General features: G+C 45.3%; 1 long non-coding RNA gene across 1 annotated transcript; it reads right to left on the reverse strand.

Annotated features, from left to right (window-relative positions):
- Nucleotides 1-21449: 21449 nt before the first annotated feature.
- On the reverse strand, nt 21450-23604 carry LOC136007065 (uncharacterized). The gene is made up of 2 exons (XR_010609450.1): nt 23153-23604; nt 21450-23043 (listed from the first exon to the last, which is right to left on the reverse strand). It is a non-coding gene; the product is annotated as an uncharacterized LOC136007065 (long non-coding RNA).
- Nucleotide 23605: the final 1 nt, after the last annotated feature.

The following is a 23605-nucleotide window of genomic DNA, read 5'->3' on the forward strand; positions in this document are numbered from 1 at the left end:
ATTTATCCCTGTTACTTTAATGATCTCTTGGAGGTTGAGAGTGTTGTGTTTATGCACAATGTTCAGAAATGCCAGACTTTGTTTTGGGATTCTCACTTGAGAAGATTGCTTTGTGCAGATTTTCCTCCTGGTTTAAATCTAAGCGATGGAGTTAGTTTTGGACATTTTAATTGTGATCTCTAACATACATAATGCTACTGAAAATGTGATTCCTAGGATTGGTTGTAGGAAGAGCATTTCAATTGAATGTTCATTCGGTCTTTCTGGAAATGTGGTAGTTAGGGTTCGGCGGTCAGAAGATGTCGTGTTGTACGGAAAGATAAGAAGATAAGGCCCCTCTCCCTAGAGCCAATAACACTTGATTTGTGATGTAAGTAGACGGAAGTGACGTTGTAAACTTAGGGTATACAATGCTGTGTCACCTATCAATATACGCCATTTGCCGTCCACCACATTGGTGTCTGTGAGCACGTGGACCAAGCGGCCTGGGGTTGGTCGCCGTGCCGTTCCTGAGATAGGTTGCCACGCCCCCGAAGGCAACAAGTGGTGCCGAAACCCGGGAACGGGGTTTCGGGAATCGCCTGGATGGGTGAACAGCGGCCGGAGCGGCTGGACCAGCCGGGCGAGGAGAAGGGAGCTCCCAGGACCCGCAAGGGAAGGTCGTATTGATACAGGGTTAATAAATGAACAAGGGAACAATACAGGGGATTGTATAAGAGAGTTAGAAGAATTCCTTGCTTAAACAAAAGTATTGTCTGTTGTAAACACCTATCATGCTTACTAAACAGAACAAGGCACAAACTGCTAATAAGGGGAGGAGACAGAGGCCTGATTCTACTGATAAGCAACCATTGACAAGGAAATGCGAATGTCTGGGTCTGTTGATAAGGGGGAGAAGCTGATGATTTATGGATAAGGTACCGACTAAACCCTAAAGCCACGTGCGAAAATTAAAAGGTGAAAAGTTTAAGAAGAGGAAGACTCATTTACTTCATCTTGAGGACCCCTGCCCATGACCAGAGGGGGCACTGCGCAGGCGCAAAGGACTTTCTAGCTCATTATAATACAAAGCGGGGATAGATACTAAATATGTATAGGCGTATCAGTAATCTAATGCATATGTATGCCTTAAGGGAATAAATGTAAAGGAAAAACGACCCTGGGGGTGCATACTTTGGAGGAACGATCCCCATGCACCTCAGCGCTGAATAAAGCATACCTACTTTACAACTTGAACGAGTTGTGGAGTCAATCCGCGTATCAGTATTACAGTTACATAGTCAGTGGGGTATTGACTGTAAACCTAAAGATTTTACTCTCGCAGTTACAAGGCTTTTGCAAACTGGGGTTATTGCCCAGCCGGTGGATATTCTCCACCCTGAAGTGTGGCATAAATGTACTAAAGTGTTAGCCGAAGGAATGATGTCTTCGGGTTGTGGGAAAAATCTTAAGTCATGGGGGAGAGTTGTACAGGCTCTGAAAAAGGCTATACAAGAGCAATAGACATGGAAGGCGGCAGAGAACTGTTTGTGGGCCACCCCGAAATTGGGAGTCGGGGCGGCCATGCAGACTTTGCATCCCCCAGATGGTGCTGACTGTGTCGAGCCCAAAGATCAGCAAGAGGGCGACTTGTCCCCTCGATCGGGTCCCGACACGGGCCCCGACATGTTAACGGAGAGACAGAAACCAGATAAATCCCTCTGGGGCAGGCTAGCCGAGGAGGCCAGGGGCGCCACGGAGAAAGCGGGGTCTGAGGCAGTCTGGGCTAGACCGCCGCCATAGGCGCCCCAAGATGGCGCCGAGCAGAAAGGCAGGGGGCGGGGCGAAGATGCCCGTGGCGCGAAAAAGGAGGAAGTGCTAGCGTTACCCTGCGCATGCAGACGGGAAGGGGAGGAGAGAACTGGGGGGGCACCCGGAGAAAGGAGGAGAGTGCGAGCGAAGGGCAGAGAGCCAATCGGAGCGGCCACCGGGAGCGATGTCCCTGCAGAGCAAACACCCCGCCGAGTAGAGGGCGGGGCGAACCAAGAGGGAGGGAGCGGCCCGCCCGCAAGGAAAGCGGGCAGGGCCGGAGCCCGGCAAAGGGGCGCAGGAGACCGGAAGTAACCGGTCAGTCGAGCTCTGGCTCTGAATCAGACACCGGCTGGGACGAGTGGTTCACAACCGATCCAAGCTTAGAGGCGGAGGAAACGAAGACGGACAAAGCGGGGGAAATCCCCCTCACGGACTGGAGGAAAATAAAGATTGCTTCCGCCGACTGGACCCCATTGTTACATAAAAAAAATTCGCCCTAGGCCTGGTTTTTGATCAATTTTATTTACAATTGATTAATATTGAGAGGCAATAAGCAAGCAGCGCTGGGTGCGCCGGGGAGTCTCCGCTCCACCAACGACGGACGAATCTTCTCAAAGATTCTGTCCTTTTATATTTTTTTGTATCCGGTATACGTGTCCTTTTATGGTGTGGCCTGGGTCTGCGCCAGTCTGTTGCTAGGCGGTCTTGATCTGCCTCCTTGAAGATTGCTGAATCCAAGGTGTCGAGTCTTCCTGTTCTGTGACCTTTTACACAACAAGTGCTAAGCTTGTAAACAAGCCTTGCTTACATTACCGGATATCTGCGGTTAGCATAAGGCTTAGTTTCGGCATACCTATATGTCCTTGTTTGGGCATAACGTGCTTGTGGTTACAATCTCGCATAAGCATGTATTAGTCAGTTAGTTTAAAGTTTACCTCTGTTAATATAGCTTAATGCAAAAATTAATTCAATAGTTTTTCTAAGTTGCTGACACGAATCACAACCACAACCATATTCTTCACAATTCCCCCATTTGTCTTTTTGCAACTTACTGATTCGTGTTTGCGTCTTCCTCCTGAGGGCAGGGGTCCTCAAGATGAAGTAAATGAGTCTTCCTCTTCTTAAACTTTTCACCTTTTAATCTTCGCACATGGCTTTAGGGTTTAGTCGGTATCTCATCCATAAATTATCAGCTTCTCCCCCTTATCAATAGACCCAGACATTCGCATTTCCTTGTCAATAGTTGCTTATCAGTAGAATCAGGCCTCAGTCTCCTCCCCTTATCAGCAGTTTGTGCCTTGTTCGGTTTAGTAAGCATGATAGGTGTTTACAACAGACAATACTTTTGTTTAAGCAAGGAATTCTTCTAACTCTCTTACACAGTTCCCTGTATTGTTCCCTTGTGCATTTATCAACCCTGTATCAATCCCCCCTTTTCTATAAAGTGAGTAAATTCTTTTCAGACAAGTTCCTCTTTCAACCAATTCTTGCGGAAGGTATCTCTCAGCACCTTATTATGTGTATTTGATAGAGAGTTCAGAATCATTATGTGTTGTAACATTCGCCAGTTCCAAACAAATAATTCAATAGATAATATGAAACTAATACTAACTAACATTAGAAGAACAATAATGGGGTGACACAACGTATTCAGTATGCCACTTGCAGTTGGTGGTCATCCCAAAGGTACATTTCACCAGTGGTGGCTTGTATCTGGTCCTACCCTTAGTAGGACTCTGCTTATATTATGATGGATGCCTGTTTTTCTGGACCCCTCTTATCAGGTCTGGATTTTATCAGTTGGTGGGATGTAACTGGTGCTGAATATGCAGAGTCACACCCAGTGACCTTAGTAAAATTATAAAAACAAAATTAGAGTGATTCTTAACAGTCATGATTTTATTATCCTCACAAAAGCACAAGCAGTTCTTAAGCACACACATACACAATATACACAAGTACAATATATACAGGTACAGTCCTTTGAGTAATGTCTGGGTGGATTTCAAAATGATAAATGCCTTGTTCTGTATCAAGGCACATGTTCTTAGTATCAATTGCGTTTCTTTTTTGATTTCTCCAAATTGCAGGGTCACTTACATTACTTTCCATTGCCTCCCAGGGCCATCTGTTTCCCTGGTTAGTTCCCCCACAAACACAGCAGTTAGTTACATTCAATGCTTTAGCTATATTTTCAGCAAGATTTACAAAAAGATTTTTAGCAACTGTGGGAATTTCATATTGGACTCCAGTTTCCATCTCATGATAAAATGAACTAAATAATAAGTGATGTTGTATTGACTCTCTACATTTTTCTTTGATTTTAATACTAATAACCACACCTGGGTCTTCTCCAGTTCCATATATCTTAAGTCCAATTTTAGTTACTTGCCTCTGTTTCCAAATTTTTAAATCTATGAGGGTTAAATTTACTGGATTACAGGTACAGGTTGTACAGCTACTGTTTGTATTTTTGCTATTGAGGCTCGTAGGGTCTTACATTGATAATCATATCCCCAGCCTGCAGTATCCCAACATACACAAGACCATCCTCTTCTTCCAGAGAGTCCATATTGGGTTTGGTTGTGTATACAGTAGCCGATTATTGTTCCTTTACATTCATACACGGTGTGATATACCAATGTTTTTGAAGTTATCCTCCCCTGTCTACTTGTGATTATACATTCACTATAGTTGTTGTGAATGTTCTTAGAAGCCACGGCATTTTCCCATATGGTTCCGATCAGAACCAATATCAAAAGATGTCCGGTCAGGCTCATAGTGCTCAGCGGTCACAGCCCCGGGGGTTGCAGCCCTCGGCAGACCTTTTCAGCTGCAGCACCAATTCCTTCCGGGCTTGCCCTCTTTCGTAACTTAAGGGTGTATTCTCCGTTGGCTATAAGAATAATAGTATTTTCCTAACAACTATTATTTCAGGGAGGTGGTAATTTCACACCGAATGTAAAAGGACTTCTACTGATCTATCAAATACTGTTCTCCTACAAGTAATGATGTATTTTAAACCACTGTAACACTTGGCTCTTAAAATTAATTTTAACTATATCTGCATGCCTCTCTTCAAATTTACAGGAGTCAATATGGATTCCCTCAGTTACTTTGTTAACAGCCCATAAGTCCTGTACCATCCGGTATTTTACCCATAAGGTTTACAAACAGGTAAAATAGGGGTGTTAAAATCAGACTGGCATTCTTTTAGCAGTCCTGGCTGTAGGTAATTCTCAGTCATTTGGAAAAAAATCCTTCCCTATGTTCCCTCTGCAGGAGGTATTGTTTAATCCTGACGGGCTGTTTTCTCTACTTGAGCTTATCTGTATCAGGGGTGCATTTTTGGCCCTTCCAGGTATGTTTGTAGCCCATACCCCTGGGAATACCTGATCCAGTATATCTTCAATCTGACTTCTCCCTCGACATGATTAATGATCTAAGTTAAGCTTTACCATCTCTATATACTGTTGGTCCTTTACTTTTAAAGTGATCTCGCCTCCTTTGAATGTAGTGCTCGCTCCCAGGTGTTCTAACAAATCTCTCCCCAAAAGAGCTTTTGGGGAGTTAGGCATATACAAAAACTTACGGATGCCCCATTGTTTTCCCAATTGATATTTTAGTAGTTTACAAAAATAAGTCTTTTCACCTTGGCCAGTCGCCCCTTTTGTCATCATAAAATCGTCCCCGAAGACATTAAAGCTTTGTTTAAAACTGAATACCTTGCACCCGTATTAACCAAAAATTCCATTTCCCTTTTTTTTTTTTTTTTTTCTTTTGTCCCCCAGCTCCATTGTAACCAGTGGATCTGCTAGGGAAGATTCCCCTGGTCCCCGTCAGTCCAGTTCCAGTTCAGTCACCCGAGCCACCCCATGGCACTCCCACCAGGGCAGTCTCACTCCCAGCGTCCAAACTCCTCATAGCACTCACACCGATCTGGTTCCACAGAAGAGGAGGCCACCCCCCCACTTCTGTCCGACGTTCCTCCTCCACCAGTTTCAAAGCAACCAGCGCAGCTGTGGCTGTAGCATGACCCAGCTTTTTCTTTTCTACCTGTTTCCGATTCCTATACACTCTCCATGCTTCCTCCTTCACTCCCATCCACATTTATTCATCAACCCTTCAGTCCCATCTGTCAGCATGGCTGTTTGTCTGCCCCAGCACCCATCCCATGCTCAAACGCAGGAACTGCGGGAGCTCCCCTCCTTTCCCCCTTGGTTTTCTCTTTATTTATTTATTTATTTATTTATTATTTTTCACAGGTGCTCACCCTGGTCTGCAGGGGTTACAGATGCCTGCCTCTGCAGCAGCACTTCTGGTTTAACCCCTTCTTAACTCTGAATGTGAATGTGCTGCTTGTTGCCAGTGACAGCAATTTCCTCCTCCTTATCAATACCTGATAGGACAGAGGCAGAGGGTGCTCCTCTCGGGGGTACCTGTGATACATAATTTTCTTGATGACTGTCCCAGTATCACAGGCTGAACAACATCTCTCCAGCTTAGCTTTCTGTTTTTCCCTGTCCTTTTCCAAAACCAAAATTAGGGATCTGGCAGAGCTATATTAACGTCACATTCTGTCTGCCACTCCGGGTGGTTTCTTAAAGTGAAACATATCTGCATACATTACTTCATCGTATTTTCTTGGCCACCTCAAAACCAACAGAAATTGTAAAAAATGTGTTAGAATTCAGAGTTCCATTTTTAGGCCATTTCTCCTGATTTTCCAGAGTATATAAAGGCCACCATTGCTTACAATATTTTACCAATGTTTTCTTGTTTACCGAGCCCCCAGAAGAACCTCCCAGTTCTTTCCAATGTGCCAAAATGTAACCCAATGGGCTTTTCTTCAGAATTCCCTTGTTTTAACCGGCTCCCATTTCAAACAACCTCTTACAAATCTCTGTACCTTCTCTTTCCCAGTGCTCTGCAAATGCACTTAAAATATGAGAGCACCTACACACGAGTTTTATGATATTCTCAGGGGATTCAGTAAGATAGTATCTCTGGGTTCTGCAGATCAGCTCCCCTGTTGTTGGAACATAGTTTCAGTTCCAGCAAAATTTACACTGCCCTAGTATCCACAGCAGGTTCCACTGTTCAAAACTTACTATGCACTCATATGTCAGGTTACAAAGTTTTTCCTAATATCCCCCGTTGATTGTCCCAAAAAGAGAGACATTAATTGTATTCCCATTTTATTTTCTCCTTTGTAACCACATCTTCTCAAATTTTCTTTGATACCTTTTATAAACCCTTACTCAGTTTCTCCTTTCTAACTTCCCGGAAGTCCTCCAGGATTTTGTGGCTTTTCTCCACAAACCCACCAGCATTTCATAAGACACCCCCAGCAGTATCTGCCCCACTACCCTGAGTGGCTATAAAAGTGGGATACACACTAAAAGCACTGCCACAATATCCACGTGAAATGCCACCCATCACATACAGTTACACTCCCACAAGGCACATAGGGAGTTCCCTTGCCCTTGTATTTCGTAAAGCTATCCACTGCGGGAGGGGTAGCCAGACCTTCCCCCGCTTTCTGAACCATTGTGCTTATTCATGATTGATGTTACCTGGGAAGGAACCCCTGTCTCCCGTGGGGAGCGACATGTCCTTGATTTTAGTTGCCCCATTCTTTACGACCTGTAGTATAACAACAAATATATTAACTCACAAAGTGAAAACAGTGCTCAAAAGGACAGGAACATTTTTGCTGCTTCAAGTTACACTCGGGCTGTGTAGACCTGTGCTATCTACATTATCCTGTTATATATTTCTTACTATTAGAAAGTTACAGAGCTTTGTGAGGTTGCTCTAGGCCAGCAGCCCTAGGGAAACAGTACACACACAAATGCACGCATATCTTTGTGTCCGTAATTCCCCCGGTTATAAAGGAAGCAGCTGGTAAGATAGCAAGTTCTGAGGGATCTTCAAAGTGAACATTACCTGAATGAGAAAGAAAGTCTTTCTCTCTCTCTCTCTTTCTTTCTTTCTTTTCTTTCTTTCTTTCTTTCTCTTTCTTTCTTTCTTTCTTTCTTTCTTTCTTTCTTTCTTTCTTTCTTTCTTTCTTTCTTTCTTTCTTTCTTTCTTTCTTTCTTTCTTTCTTTCTTTCTTTCTTTCTTTCTTTCTTTCTTTCTTTCTTTCTTTCTTTCTTTCTTTCTTTCTTTCTTTCTTTCTTTCTTCTTTCTTTCTTTCTTTCTTTCTTTCTTTCTTTCTTTCTTTCTTTCTTTCTTTCTTTCTTTCTTTCTTTCTTTCTTTCTTTCTTTCTTTCTTTCTTTCTTTCTTTCTTTCTTTCTTTCTTTCTTTCTTTCTTTCTTTCTTTCTTTCTATCAAAATGCGGCACTTTGACTGGACTGGAGGGTAGGAATATGGGTTTTGGAAAGCTCATATTTTGCAATAGGTGAAAAACAAGAGTAATAAAAACATAAAGGGGAAAAGACTAGAGATGACTTAGGCTGGTAAAAGCATTTGTGGCTCCCCCAGCAAAACAGGTTACTTCCAGAAACGTGTTTAACACCCATTTTCTTAACGTAGAGCTGTGCTGATTGAGGAAGTCTTAGCACTGCACTTACATATGCAGCGCAGTCAAGAGGGAGAAGTTGATATGCTTTCCAGCTTACTGGTTTAGGCCACTGCAGTAGCAACACTTCCTCTAATGACAGAGAAAGCAGAAATTTAAGGGATCTAGGAAGAGAGCTTGGGTGTATGTAACCATGCCACTGGCTGTGTGTGGCTGGCACTGCATCCATTGAACATCACTGAGCATCCTCCTTGTCTGTGTAATGATCGTATCCAATTGTTGTGTTTCACAAAAGGGAGAAAGATATAATGGACATTGAAAACAAATGTATTGCCAGCCACATTTCAAAACTGCCTTTCTGCTTTCTTCAAACAGTTCCTGGATTTCTCCTTGAAATGCATGTGCCTTCAAGGATGCTGTGGAAGAAAAAGGAGAGTCTCACCAGAGACATGCCAAGAGAAGGCAAGTCACTGGTGTACAGACTGTTGTATATGACTGTGGGATATTTTAGAGGTGGAGGAGATGCTGTTTCTCTTCTCTTCTCTTCTTTTCTCATTCCTCTCCTCTCATTCCTCTCTTTCCTTTCTAATTTCTTTTCTTTTTCTTTTTATCCCCGTTCCTGATAGTAAACAGATATCTACGGTGTAAGCATAGTGTAGCAGGGGCAGAAAAGGCATGCGTGCAATGTATCTGTAACCAAAGCAAAACGGAGCACGGCAGAAGGGAAAAAGAAAGTTATGTTTGTAAACGGAAAGTTTGGAGAGCTATTTAATCGAATAGTTAATTGTCTTGTTATTGAAACTGAAGCGTAATTTCCTTCTTTCCCCTTTTCTGGCAGCACTCAATTGAAGACCAGGATGAGGAGGGCGCTCTTTCCTATGCCACCCCGGAAAGAGCGCAGATTGAGGAGCCTCCTGGCAAAGAAACAGCATCACTGGGGTTGAGTAAAGCCGGCACAGTGGCATTTTGGAAGGCTGCTCATGGACTGCGGACAACTGAAGTTGTCTGCCCGGATCATCTGAGAGACCTCTCTCCTTCTGTTGACTCCTCCTCTTTTCTTGATGCGTAAAAAGGATCGCCTTCACCTCTGTCAGACCAAGTCCCCAGCTGATATGAAATGTCCTTGCTTCTTTGGATAATACTAAATTGAAATGTGTGTGTGTGTGTGTGTGTGTGTGTGTGTGTGTGTGTGTGTGTGTGTAAAAGGTGGGAAAATCAGTCCTTTCACTGAAAAAATCAGTAAGCTCCATCTCCCTGTCTCCTCCTTTCTATGCATGTTTGCCTGTTCCTCTGTGAAGAAATCATAAGAGAAAGGAACAGAGTCCCTTTGTTTACAAACAGAGCAAAGTGAACAGGAGAAGCAACTTCCGCTTTGTTAATACCCCACTATCCCCCAACACAGTCTTGTTCTAAGCCCTCTGCAGTATCTGAGTGCTTTGGACACTGCCTCTTCTTGACCTCTTCTGGCTGTTTCGTATCATCTTTATGCAAAGAAATTGCTGAAAAACATTACCTTGTGAGATTGTAGATACCTTTTCTTCTTCTTTTTTTTCTTTCTTTCTTGGAGTTGCGTTTGAATTCTCATGAAAGACTAGTAAGCTCATGCAGCTCGTAGGCAGTTCAGGTCTAACTTCATGCTAAACTTCCAGCTGAGCAAGATGTAGGCTGTGCTGGTGCAGGGTCTGCCGCAGGATGCAAGTCTCCATCTGGCTGAAGTCAGCAGCTTGTCCTGGAGCTTTGCTGTATGCCAAGGCCAGCTCCATTTGACCGTGTCCTGCAAGAACTGATGGGGAGTCATTGTGCCCTTCAACCTCAGAAGCGTCTGGAGATCTCCCCTCCCACCGTTTTTCATTCAGCTTGTGACATGATGATTTTGGTACGGAAAGGACAGCTTGCCAAGAATACCTTCGGTGTTCTCTCAATCTAAAAGTATCCTGTATTGCTTTGATTGTTCTGTTTACTTTGTGCAGACCATTTTCTGCCCTCAGCTCTGCAGAAAGCAGTAGAGCACCTGGTATAGATTGTGGTTAGCAGAGGAGGGAAAACGTTCCTTTCTCTTACTTTTCTTTCTTATCCCTTTTCCTGGCAGAGCACAGCTGAGGAGGAGCACAGCACTGTTCCCCATGTCATCTGGGTGAAACCGCTGGTTCATGTCGCTCCTGAGAAGGAAACACCATCGGTAGGGGTAAGTAAAGCTGGCACAGTGGCATTTTGGAGAGCTGCTTATGGACTTTGGAGCCTGCTCCAGGAATAATCAGCAATAAGACATCATTGCAACGCTTCCCCCCTCTTTATTTTTTTTCTTTTTTTCATCGTAGACAATTTTAACATTACATAAAATTACAACCACTGAAGAGAAAAAGACTTTCGCTAGGACTGTAATGTTACTGCTTTATCAAAGCTGACTAATTTTTGTATTTGGTAATTCAACTGAGTTGTTGTATCTTTTCTACATTTTGGAACTGGGAGGGAGGGCAGAGCTGCATTGTATCATTGATACAAGTCATGAAAAAGTGCAAGGGCAGCTAATGTCAGAGGCAGAGAGTGGTGTTTGGTTGTCCCAACCAATGTTACATGTCCCGGTTTGCTGTTTCGTAGCGTGACTGTGTAATAATCTTAAATTGAAGCGAGGGTATGAAGTTTTGGAGAGTGCAGGTAGTTAAATCAACACAGATGTGTGTATATGGAGATCGGGAGGATCTGGGGAGTTGAATTTTATACTTCCATCCCTTGCAAGTCAATGCAAGTCCTTGCAAACGTTTTATTTTTAAATTTCTACCTACAGAAAAATATCAACTGCAGAACAAATTTTAAAAGCATTCTCAGGTAAATCCTGTTGCATACCAACACACTCATTTCAGCAGGGACTTTAGCCATAGGACATGGGGCAATGTGTTTAAACTTGAGCAGTGGAAGTTCAGGTTAGATATAAGTAAGAAGTTGTTTCCTGTGAGGGTGGTGAGCCACTGGAAGAAGTTGCCAAAGAGGCGGTAACTGCTGCATCCGTGGCAGTGCTCTTGATTTCTTTCTTTGCCCTTTTCCTGCAGAGCTCAGTTCTGGACGAGGGTGAAGAGGGTGCTCTTTCCGATACCACCTTGGAAGGAGCGCAGGTTGAGGAGCCTCCTGGCAAAGAAACAGCATCACTGGGGGTAAGTCATGCCGGCACAGTGGCATTTTGGAAGGCTGCTCATGAACAGCGGACAACTGAAGTTAAGAGTGTTGTGTTTAATTCTCACTTGAGAAGGTTGCTTTGTGCAGATTTTCCTCCTGGTTTAAATCTAAGCGATGGAGTTAGTTTTGGACATTTTAATTGTGATCTCTAACATGCATAATGCTACTGAAAATGTGATTCCTAGGATTGGTTGTAGGAACAGCATTTCAATTGAATGTTCATTCAGTGTTTCTGGAAACTATGTATGCACGTAGTGAAAGAGTCAAACTTAAGACATGCCATCTCATTATAACTCGGTGGGAGGGACACATTTCTCCGGCTTTGAACTGCTTAGATGCAAATACAGAGGTAGGTGGCAGAACTCTGCTCAGAGGTAGAGGAGGCCCCAGGTAGAGTGGGAAGTATTCCCAGTATCGTCACTAATAGGCAGTGGGGCATAATTATTAAGGCCAGAGTCCTCTGGGGAGCGCTTGGCTTAAAGGGCCCCAGAGTGTTACAGACTTGTAGGGGAGGGAATAAAAAAACTCTTTTCCAAAGGACTATTGGAAAAGAGCCTAGAATCAAAACTCAAGAGAATAAAATCTTCATAGTCCGCAGAGATTTCTGCTGTGTAAGCATACCGTAGCAGGGCCAGAAAAGGCATGCGTGCAATGTATCCGTAAGCAAAGCAAAATGGAACGGGGCAGAAGGGGAACAGAAAATTTTGTTTGTAAATGGGAAGTTTGGAGAGCTATTTAATAAAATAGCTAATTGTCTTGTTACGGAAACTGAAGTTTGATTTCCTCCTTTGCCCTTTTCCTGCAGTGCTCAGTTCAGGACGAGGGTGAAGAGGGCGCTCTTTCCTATGCCACCCTGGAAAGAGCGCAGATTGAGGAGGCTCCTGGCCAAGAAACAGCATCACTAGGGGTAAGTAAAGCGGTCACAGTGGCATTCTGGAAGGCTGCTAATGGACTGCGGACAACTGAAGTTGTCTGCCCGGATCATCTGAGAGACCTCTCTCCTTTGTAGAGAGCCTAACAGCAGAATGGCTAAGTAACAAAGGGCATGATACCGTGCAGCTGGTGGAAATGTAGGCCTCCAGGGCACAGCAATCTCGTGGTTAATGTTTACCCTGATTTGCTTAAGAAACAGGATATGCATCTTGCTGAGATAAGTGCAATGGTATCTTGCTGAAATAGAACAATGGTCTTGCTTGGGCAAGCTGGGACATGTTGAAACATGTTGAAACAAGAAGTGGTCGCAGTTACCTAGAGACCCCTGCGTCAACACAGGCTAACCAATGATTTTGCTGTATCTTATCAGACAATGTAACTAACCCTGCAAGCTATAAAAGTGGATGTGTCTTGCTAAATAAACGAGACTTGCTGACCATGAGAGCATGAGGCTTGTCTCCCGCGACTCCAACAACTGGCGCCCGAACAGGGACCCTTCCCTTTGCCTGAAGGAGTTGCGTTGGGTGCATGTCTCGACATAAAGACGGCTTCTGCAGAACGGGAGTGCTACATCGGTGGACTGCTCGTCTCCTGCTTTGGCCCAGAGTGCTGCATCGGCAGGCTCTGCTGCTACGCGCTGCCGACGCCTGGAGGGTGCAACGGATCCGGTAAATATGGACAGGCAAGCGGCGTATGATCTTTTTACTGCCTTCCTCCGTCGTCGGGGGGTAAAAGGCTTAGATTTTGATAAGGACCTCCCTGCCCTTCTTTCTCACGCTCGATCTCTCGGTATTTTTAGTGATCCCCACTCTATTCACCAATTGTCGGAATGGCGTCGCTACGGCGATAAATTATGGGATCTTACGTTAGACGATGATAAAATTGCTAAAAAATAATCCAAATTATGGCGCTTGATACATAACGAACTCTTGATGGTACAGGCAGAAAAACGTGCGGCCGAAAGTGCCCGTTTGGCACAAGATCAAAATCGTCACTATGATCCTTCTGCCCCTAATCCGCCGACCGTTTCGACAGTCGAGATACCCCCCCCCCCCCCCTCCCCCTCTTCCCCCTCCCCCGTCTGCCTCTATTCTGGAAAACGGACCATTTGAGTCTCCTCCAAACTCCCTTCCTTTGTCTCCTAATGCCACGGAGCCGTTCCCCGGAGCCCTTTCGGACCTCGCGGAGGCTATGGCAAGTCAGAGACGGGAAGTTTGGGCTGCTCTGGCACGCCACGGAGTCGAAAACGGAGATAGGGTCCTTGCCGACGCGGCACAAGACCATGTTGCTACTTCTATGGCCTTTCCTGTTATTTTCCACCCTCGACCAGGCGGCGGTCATAGGGTAGATATCACTCAAATGGATTGGAAAATATTGGCACAACTCCGAGCTACAGTCTCTCAATTTGGGGTTACTAGTGAACCGGCCAAGCAAATGCTTGATTACTTATTTAATTCAATGATTCTCCTGCCTGTAGACATCAAGGGTATCGCTCGTTTAATTTATACCCCTCACCAGAAACTTACATTTGATGCAAGGTGGGGGGAGGAAGCGGCTGCTTCAGTAGCATTACCTCGTGCCCAAGGAGACCCCCTTTTTGGAATTACAATGAATGAATTACTAGGAAACGGTGATTATACTCGAACAGATGCCCAGGCTGGTATAGGAGTAGAAAAATTAAGAGAGGTCATGCGGGTGGCAAAAAGGGCAATGGACAAAATTTGGGAGCCGGGGGGGCCCCCTATGTATATGAATATTAAACAAGGTCGAGAGGAACCCCTTGGGTCATTCGTTGACAAAGTGATGCAAGCCCTTTCTAAAGCTGGTGTTGCGGAGCACATGCAGGATGCACTCCTAAAGCAGTGTGTTATACAAAATGGTAATCAAGTCACACGCTCCCTTATCGCTACTGCTCCTGGCAACTGGGTAATTCAAGACCTCTTAGATAAAGCAAATACTCTCCCCTCGAGCAGTCAGATTTTTGCAGTGGAAGCCCTTAACAAAATTGGTGAAGGCCTTAACGCCCAATCTAAAGTTCAAAGCCAAGTTTTGGCAGCCCTTGCACCTCTTCAGGCGGCGGTTGCGCAGACTCGTCCAGCAGCTCCAGCCACCCGAATGAAATGTTTTCGATGCGGCAAATTAGGCCACATTCGTCGCGACTGTCAGGCCCCTGGTGTTTGGACCCAAGTGGATCCCTGCTCGCTGGACTCGAGCTGCTCAATCGAATGATCAGCCCAGAACTCCGTCGTCGTCATCGTCTGCAACTGATCCTTCGTCCGTTGCTGGAACCACTTGAAAGATGTTTTGGGATTCACTTTTCCTATTCGACACAAGAAGAGGCAGAACTCCATTTGTTTTGGGAGCTTATGAGAACATTTGATCGGATTTTGTCTCCTACTCGTCATTGTTTAGCGTGTTTACAAGATTATCATAGAGCTTGGATCAAAATTAAGTGTGGAAATTGTCACCAAAAGGTTTGGGTGTCCCAAAGCCAATTACAGGCACATGGTGCTTGTGTAAACTGTACCTGGAATCCCCATCATAGTTATAATCCTTATAGAGCACTGCTGGCGGAGGCAGGTATAACTCCTCCCATAAATCTACCCTTAACGTATCTATTAGTCGAGAACCGGGAAGATCTGGAACAACGATATTTGAAATATCGGGTTCAGGAGATTCTCTCCCAGATTCAAACCGCACTAGCCACAGTGCCTCTAGAGATTAAGTGCGGTAAAGATGTGGGTATTCCACTTTTGTGGCAAGTTAAACCTGAAGATTGGGATCGTACTTGTCGCCGTTTTCGGCCTCAACACAGGAGCTTGGGACACTCTAAACAAAATAGAGGAACGAAAAAACGTGGGTCACTTGGGCTGAAAAAGTTAACCAAAGTAGTTTATGCCTTGCTCTTGCTAAAGCTTCTGACCCCTTTAGAACCTGTTTGATAGGCGTCCCAGCCAATTTTACCTTTCAGCTCAATATAAGAAAAAATGTCTCTGAAATCCAAGAATTTAACCTGCTTGGTTCTGCGCCTGCACAATATTGTTTTTACTTTGACTCTTGGAAGGACCCTTTTGGGCTTCCACATAACTCAGTAAATGTTTCCTCAAATAGGCCCTATAATGAGACCGCTTATTGCAAAAACATCACACACAAAACCATTGTAACGTCCAACACAGGCTATTTACCTGATGGATATTTTTTGATCTGCGGTGATAGGGCGTGGCAGGGAATCCCCAGAAGCCCGGAGGGGGGACCCTGCTATATAGGCCAGCTAACAATGTTTGCACCTGACATAATGACAGTTCTTAAAGCTAATAAAACTCATATACGCCGTAAAAGAGCCACCACACAACTGGGCCCAGAGTGCTCCGATATTGTTACGCTCTGGGATCCTCCTGAAGTTATTTTAGCCAGTATTTTTGCTCCGGATATAGCATCTGCTCAAGCTCTCACTCAATTAAGAAAATTAGCTTGTTGGACAGGAAAACAAATAAACATTACAACAAACATATTGTCAAATCTAGCCATGGACTTAGAAGGAGTCTGGCATGCAGTTCTCCAAAATCGAGCCGCCATAGATTTTTTACTCCTCGCACAAGGTCATGGGTGTGATGAGTTTGAAGGTATGTGCTGCATGAATCTCTCGGACCATTCTAACTCCATTCACAAACAATTGGCACAGTTGAGAAACAATATGCGAAAGTTACAAGAAACAAGTGATCCCTTTACCAATTGGCTGGCGTCTTTCGGGCTGTCTCCCTGGCTTGTTACCCTAATAGAGAAAATTGTTTTGGTGGTGGTTGTAATATTATTAGCAGTATTGCTTTTGCCGTGTATTATGCAGTGTTTACAGAAAATGATATCGAACGCTTTTAATCATAAAATGGCTATGCTTGCTGTTAAAGAAAACGGGGGAAGTGTAGAGAGCCTAACAGCAGAATGGCTAAGTAACAAAGGGCATGATACCGTGCAGCTGGTGGAAATGTAGGCCTCCAGGGCACAGCAATCTCGTGGTTAATGTTTACCCTGATTTGCTTAAGAAACAGGATATGCATCTTGCTGAGATAAGCGCAACGGTATCTTGCTGAAGTAGAACAATGGTCTTGCTTGGGCAAGCTGGGACATGTTGAAACATGTTGAAACAAGAAGTGGTCGCAGTTACCTAGAGACCCCTGCGTCAACACAGGCTAACCAATGATTTTGCTGTATCTTATCAGACAATGTAACTAACCCTGCAAGCTATAAAAGTGGATGTGTCTTGCTAAATAAACGAGACTTGCTGACCATGAGAGCATGAGGCTTGTCTCCCGCGACTCCAACACTCCTTCTGTTGACTCCTCCTCTTTTCTTGATGCGTAAAAAAGATCGCCTTCACCTTTGTCAGGCCAAGTCCCCAGCTGATACAGAAAATGTCCTCACTTCTCTGGCATGGGTGCCGCTGTGGCAGTTTGAGCCAGACCTTCAGGAACTGGCTATAACTTTCATTGGCATCTTGTTATGTTTATCTAATTTCTTTGGGATCAAAGGCAAGAACTTGTTTTGATGTAGTATGCAGGTTGGTATTTTAAACTATTCCTGAAGTGCCCTGAGATTTTTCTCCTATGCGTTTCTTGTGAAGTTCCATGACATGGAGCAATGCAGCAGTGCTGAAACCAAAGCCAGTCAGCCAAGGCAATGGGAAAGTGAGACTGTTTTTCCTCTGAGCAGAACTGAAACCTATGTTGTTACGCTAGTGAGAAGCCTTTGTTGGCTTGGCTTAAGAGCGTTGTGATCTGGGAGCAGAGAATCTCTCAGAGTGCCCATCTGCCCATCCCAGTGTGCAAGAGTTTGGTTTAGATGCGGCTGAGAAATCTGTCCATGGTGTTCAACAGTCTTCAGCATCCGCAAGACCTGTCCTGTATGACTGGCATTCACCAGGCTGCTTGACATGAGGTCTAGGGATTTCTGAGACTTTTCAAGTACGTCCCACAATAAACGGGGACATACTTTGCAAGTTTAATATGGGTCAGTTAGAAGAAAAAGAAAAAGCAAAACACCAAACCCCAAAGAACAAATAAGATCAACTATGACAGTAATACAAGGATTGATAATTAATTTATCCCTGTTACTTTAATGACCTCTTGGAGGTTAAGAGTGTTGTGTTTATGCACAATGTTCAGAAATGCCAGACTTTGTTTTGGGATTCTCACTTGAGAAGGTTGCTTTGTGCAGATTTTCCTCCTGGTTTAAATCTAAGCGATGGAGTTAGTTTTGGACATTTTAATTGTGATCTCTAACATACGTAATGCTACTGAAAATGTGATTCCTAGGACTGGTTGTAGGAACAGCATTTCAATCGAATGTTCATTCAGTGTTTCTGGAAACTATGTATGCACGTAGTGAAAGAGTCAAGCTTAAGACATGCCATCTCATTATAACTCAGTGGGTGGGAGGGACACATTTCTCCGGCTTTGAACTGCTTAGATGCAAATACAGAGGTAGGTGGCAGAACTCTGCTCAGAGGTAGAGGAGGCCCCAGGTAGAGTGGGAAGTATTCCCAGTATCGTCACTATTAGGTAGTGGGGCATAATTATTAAGGCCAGAGTCCTCTGGGGAGTGCTTGGCTTAAAGGACCCCAGAGTGTTACAGACTTGTAGGGGAGGGAATAAAAAAACTCTTTTCCAAAGGACTATTGGAAAAGAGCCTAGAATCAAAACTCAAGAGAATAAAATCTTCACAGTCCGCAGAGATTTCTGCTGTGTAAGCATACCGTAGCAGGGCCAGAAAAGCATGCGTGCAATGTATCCGTAAGCAAAGCAAAAGGAAACAGAGCAGAAAGAAAAATAAAGTTATGCTTGTAATTGGTATGTGTGGAGACCTATTTAATCAAGTAGTTAATTGTCTTGTTATGGAAACTGAAGCTTGATTTCCTTCTTTCCTCTTTTCCTGCAGAGCCGTATTGAGGACCAGCCGTGACCATCTCGAAGAAAAAGCCCTCCTCCACCAATTTTGCTCTTGAAAAGTACCATAGATAGGATAGGATAGGATAGGACAGGACAGAACATGATAGGTTAGGATAGGATAGGATAGGATAGGATAGGATAGGATAGGATAGGATAGGATAGGATAGGATAGGATAGGATAGGACAGGATAGTTAAAGAGATTGTCTTTTTCAAAGCATTAGGCAAGACATACATGATAAGGAGCCGTGACTGAAAAGTCTTCGATTTACATTAGTATTAGTAATGTTTGTTACGATTCTGTAAGAGGGTACACGTGGTTTTACACATTAATTAGTATAGTTTATTTATATTAGTAGTACAGTATATGTTAGTATATGTTTACACTCCTGTAAGATTTACCACTTCTATTTACAACATGTAGCTCCTAGTCCAAATAGTTCAAGAATACCAACTCAGGGGATTTTTGAGAGGGTAAAGATAGTGTGATCCCATAATTGACACTTTCCATTACATTACATATGAAAAAGATGTTTTTAATTGCTTTCCTGCCATCTTTATTCATGAGTATTAAACGTTTTTCCACTGGTATTTGCCTCCAGTTAGTCTGTGTTTGTACCCTAGACTTTCTTACTGCGTGTCAGGTTGGGGGGTTTTGTTTGTGTGGTGTTGGTTTGGGGTTTTGTTTAACACCTCACGCCACCTCCGTCACTCTGTTGGAACTTCTTCCAGCTCCCACAGCTCATCTTCCCTGCTCCCTCGAGAACTTGAAATGCCACATTTCAGCTGCATGCCCTGTAGGTGTAACCCCTCAGCTACGACCTTCCTTCAGCATTGCTTTCGTTTTCAGCATCACACCCAGTAACAAGGTATGGACTGGTTGTAACACCACCAGCATTACTGGCGTGCATCTTTTAATTCCTACAGTTTTTTATGAGGGTGGCTTCTGTGTTTTAACAACAGTGGGGCTAGAAGCAGTTGTCCAAGTAAACCAGTGTCACCTGCATTACCCATCGAGTCACAGCAGCTTATCGTGAGCTCAGTGTAGTCCAGTTGCATGCTGCAAGTTAATAAATATAAAATGGTTTTGAGTGGTTGCATCTTTTCCCCATTGACCCCATGATGGCATTTTCCCCTCCTGGCCTCACAGCCATTACTTTGTTGGGGTTTTTTCCCCTCCCCTGCACACAATACTAAGGGTTGGAGTTTACACAGCACAGCTGCTTATTCTACCTCTCAGCACAATCCCTCTTCCCCTCAGACCTCTCACACAGGTGACCTGCGAGTCACAAGTCACTTCAGCACTAGGGGAGACTCCTAAAACTGCCAAAGTCACACCGAGCCCCTGAACTATGGCAGTTGCCTTTGCCAGGACTTTCATGACGACTGTCAACTGCCTTTCATGTTACAACAGCAAAGCCAAGAGGGATGATTACACTGAATTTAAGCTGCCTGTTGCTTTTTTCCTAGGGATACAAAACAAACCAACGCAACCTTGCTCAATTTCCTTCAGGATAAATACAATCTCTCTGTGATCTAGGAATTCCATATTGCCATCTTGAGAGTACACCGCCACTTGTCCTTTTCTAAACAAGGGCAAAGACAGCGTTATCAGATTACAAGCACTCTTACTGCAGATAATCATTTCTGGGGCCTGTCACCATAACCTTTTTTGGGAACAAGCTGCTTTGTCAGCTGGCTTGCTCCTTAGACTCTGTGAAACCTGTTGCTAGCTTCCACTGCTCTTGTCACCAGACTCACTGGGGTAGGCACTTGCTGGGTGTTCATTCCCATCACCTGTGGGCTCCTGGGTTTCAGCTCTCATGTTCCACAGCAGAGCAAAAACCCCATACCAAAAGGAGGGGGGAAGGAGGAAAAGGAGCCCTCTGTGCGTCATGAAGCGGCCTGGCAAATTCTTACTTTCCCCTTGTTAAGTTCTGCCGACGGAAACTCATTTTCAAGGGGTCTGAGCAGGTGCATGACTACACACAGCACAAGGCGCCTTCACATTTGGGCTGCGGGTGCTAAACCTGCAGGAGGCTCAGAGGGGACACCCCTCCAGTGCCTGTGCTGCACCATAGCCCAGGACGGCGCAGTCCCTGCCCTGTGGACAGCAAACAGCTTCTCCACCAGAGCCCGGAGGCTGGCTCAAGCCTGAGCTCCTCCTTGCCCTCAGTTCCGAAGCCCATTATGTGACTTAGAAACAAGAAACAACCAAAAAAGCAAACCCCCCAAAACCCCAAGCCCGGAAAGTGGAAAAATAATGGACAAATACAGAAGCGTTTTAGCTGGCTCCTACTTTTCCAAAACACAATTAATTCCGAGCAGCAGGGCAAAGCCTGGGCAGCACCAGCCAAGGACCTAAAAACACAGACAGGGAAAAACAGCAGGTGGAAGCACTGGCCATCCGCCGGGTCTTGCATAGGAAAACTCTGTCTATATGTGCACACAGGGATGCATATAGGTAGAGAAAACAGCAGCTAGATGGAGGCCATATCTGCTCTGAAACTGACATATTCATTTAATTCAGGTACTCTTTAGCTGTGTCCTTGCTCCCCTGAGACCGCCATCAGGCCCCTTGTACCACTCACTCCCAGAGTCAACTATTAGAAAAAAACCCCGCTCACAAAGAAACCCCGAACCAACCAACCCAGCCCAATGCTGTTGCCCAGATGCTTTTAATAAACTGCTACTGCTCTGCTTCAGGAAATCAAAGTTAACGAAACTCAGCCTCCCCGGGCATCCAAGCCAGCTCCGTGATAGCATCATTTCCTGAGAGCAGGGCTGTTGAGGACCATCTGAAGAACACAATGCAGCTGCACACGCGAGGCTAACCAGAAAGCGCTGGCGTAAGCGGACCAAGGAGAAAAACAATGTTTGTTCCTCACAGACTGTTTCAAACAGGAAGTTCTGGGAGCAGAAGATATCTTGTGCTTAACCGCTGTGTAGTCGTGAAAAGAAACACAGTCTGGAAGAGCGATGATTGTTTAAGCAATAACATAGATGGCTACACCTAAAGCACATATCAGCCAGAAACAATAACGAGGAAACGGTTGTGAAAACTGGGGATTGAATAACCTGTAGAGGAATATTTGTGCGGCGGGTTTTTATCGTTTATTTCTCATAACACCCTTGTAAGCTTCAAGTATATAATCAAGCGACTTTTTTAACTAAACCATTCTGTACCTCCACGGAGTCCATGACATCATACAGCACACAGGGCATCGGGCAGCTCCAGCCCACGCGAGGTGACGGGGCGCTTGTGTCCAAAGAGCGGCTTTACCTGTTGGTGGGTGCCAGTCGCATCCAGCCTTGGGCGCCTGCCACCAGCACATCTGCAGGATGTGCTCTAAGGCCCGCGTAGCCCGGTGGCACCAGTACAGAAGGCTGTGCAAGTGATGCAGAGACCTTTTTTACCTTTTATTCTTTGAATGAGCTTCACTAAGCTTATAAAAGCCCTTTCTGTGTTTTCCTTTTACTCATTTCCTGCATGGCCAGTACAGCGGTGCAACCCACCTCCCCGGGGAAGAGACCAAAGGGCAGCTGTCAGCCTGTGCCACAGACCACATCCCCAGCCCGCAGGCACCCGGGCAGGGTGAGCAGCTCTGGGAGTGGCGATGGCACACTCACCCCCCTACGGTGTCAAGTCCCTTCCCTCTCCAGCCCCCAGCACAAAGCAGGGAGTACTGTGAGAAGCACCAGGGGGTTTTCAGCCAAGATGTTCATGGAGAAACTGCTTCAACGGCTTCACGAAAGGTCACAAGAGGAAGGGCTGCTAAAACCAGAGCTCAGGCTGTCGCAGGCAAATCAGCTCCCATGGCTGGGATAAGGGAGAGGCCTCTCTGCCAGACACAGAGCTGAGTCTATTACAGAAGAAAAAGCGCATGAGGGTGGAAGAGATAAGTATATGAGCAATGCATACGAACACAGCAAGGAGCCTTAACATGGAGAGGCAGCCACAGGACTGCATCGGAGAAATGACTCCAGGCCAGAGGAGCTCACCCACCCATGCTGGCTCATCCCTCCTCTTCTGACAGACTCAGATGCACATGCGCGTTACCATGTGCTGTGCCAAGCTGAGGCCCTGCTCCTCTCGTGCACCCTTCTCACCACAGCTCCAGCAGCTGCCAGCCTTCAAACAGCATTACTAAAGGCTTGGGGAAACAGCTACACTGCAAAATGGAAACTGTCAGGCCCCAGGCCCCAGTCCCAAGGGAAGCGTGATGCGATGACCAACTTAGTAACATCACGCTCATATCCACGTTGACACCTGACAGCATGCTGGATGCTTACCAGTTCACAGAAGTCCTGCTTCTGAAGGCTACACCAAGCTTCTCACCAACATCTCTGGGATGGCCATCGTGCTTCAAGCAGGTCAGACTTGCCACTCGCAAAACCACATCGGAGGAGGAAGCAAGAGGGCTTGTCAGAAAGGAATGACCCAGGCTGCGTGTGGTGGCCCGCAGCAGACCTGCTCCCTGCAAGGATGCTGGAGAGGGACTCTTCACTAGGGACTGTAGCGATAGGACAAGGGGTAACGGGTTAAAACTTAAACTGGGGCAGTTTAGATTGGATATAAGGAAGAAGTTCTTTACTGTAAGGGCGGTGAGGCACTGGAATGGGCTGCCCAAGGAAGCTGTGAATGCTCCATCCCCGGCGGTGTTCAAGGCCACGTTGGACAGAGCCTTGGGTAACAAGGTTTAGTGTGAAGTGTCCCTGCCCATGGCAGGGGGGCTGGAACTGGATGACCTTAAGGTCCTTTCCAACCCTAACTATTCTATGATTCATACTCACCATGGCGCATGGGCACCTGCTCCAGCCTGGGCAGCAGAAGGAACGTGGCTTCCAGGTGGTAGCTGTGGAGCAGGCGCATTTATACAGCCAGTGACTCCATGGCAGAGTGACACAGATGCAAAACTCTTGAGCTGGCCTTCCCTGCCAGGGCTACTCCCACCCAATGAAGAATACACACAGCTGCTCCTCTTGCACCAGGTTCTATGTATCATCAGACCGGCTGACAGGTAATAACACGTCTTCTTTAGCAGAAAGCACAACACCCATCACTAATTATTAAAAACATAAAAAAACCAAACACCACCACCAGCACCACCAAAAACCAGCCAACCCAACCAACCCAGCCGCTGCAACAGCAGCCTGCAGCTTGAGGTCTGTGCCTAATAGAGCTGCAGTGCACAATTCTATCACAGCTGTTGAGAACAGTGCGGTTGACAACGCAAACACTTCTGC

The sequence above is a fragment of the Lathamus discolor genome, unplaced genomic scaffold (assembly GCF_037157495.1).
Source record: "Lathamus discolor isolate bLatDis1 unplaced genomic scaffold, bLatDis1.hap1 Scaffold_976, whole genome shotgun sequence".
In the NCBI taxonomy this organism is placed as follows: domain Eukaryota; kingdom Metazoa; phylum Chordata; class Aves; order Psittaciformes; family Psittacidae; genus Lathamus; species Lathamus discolor.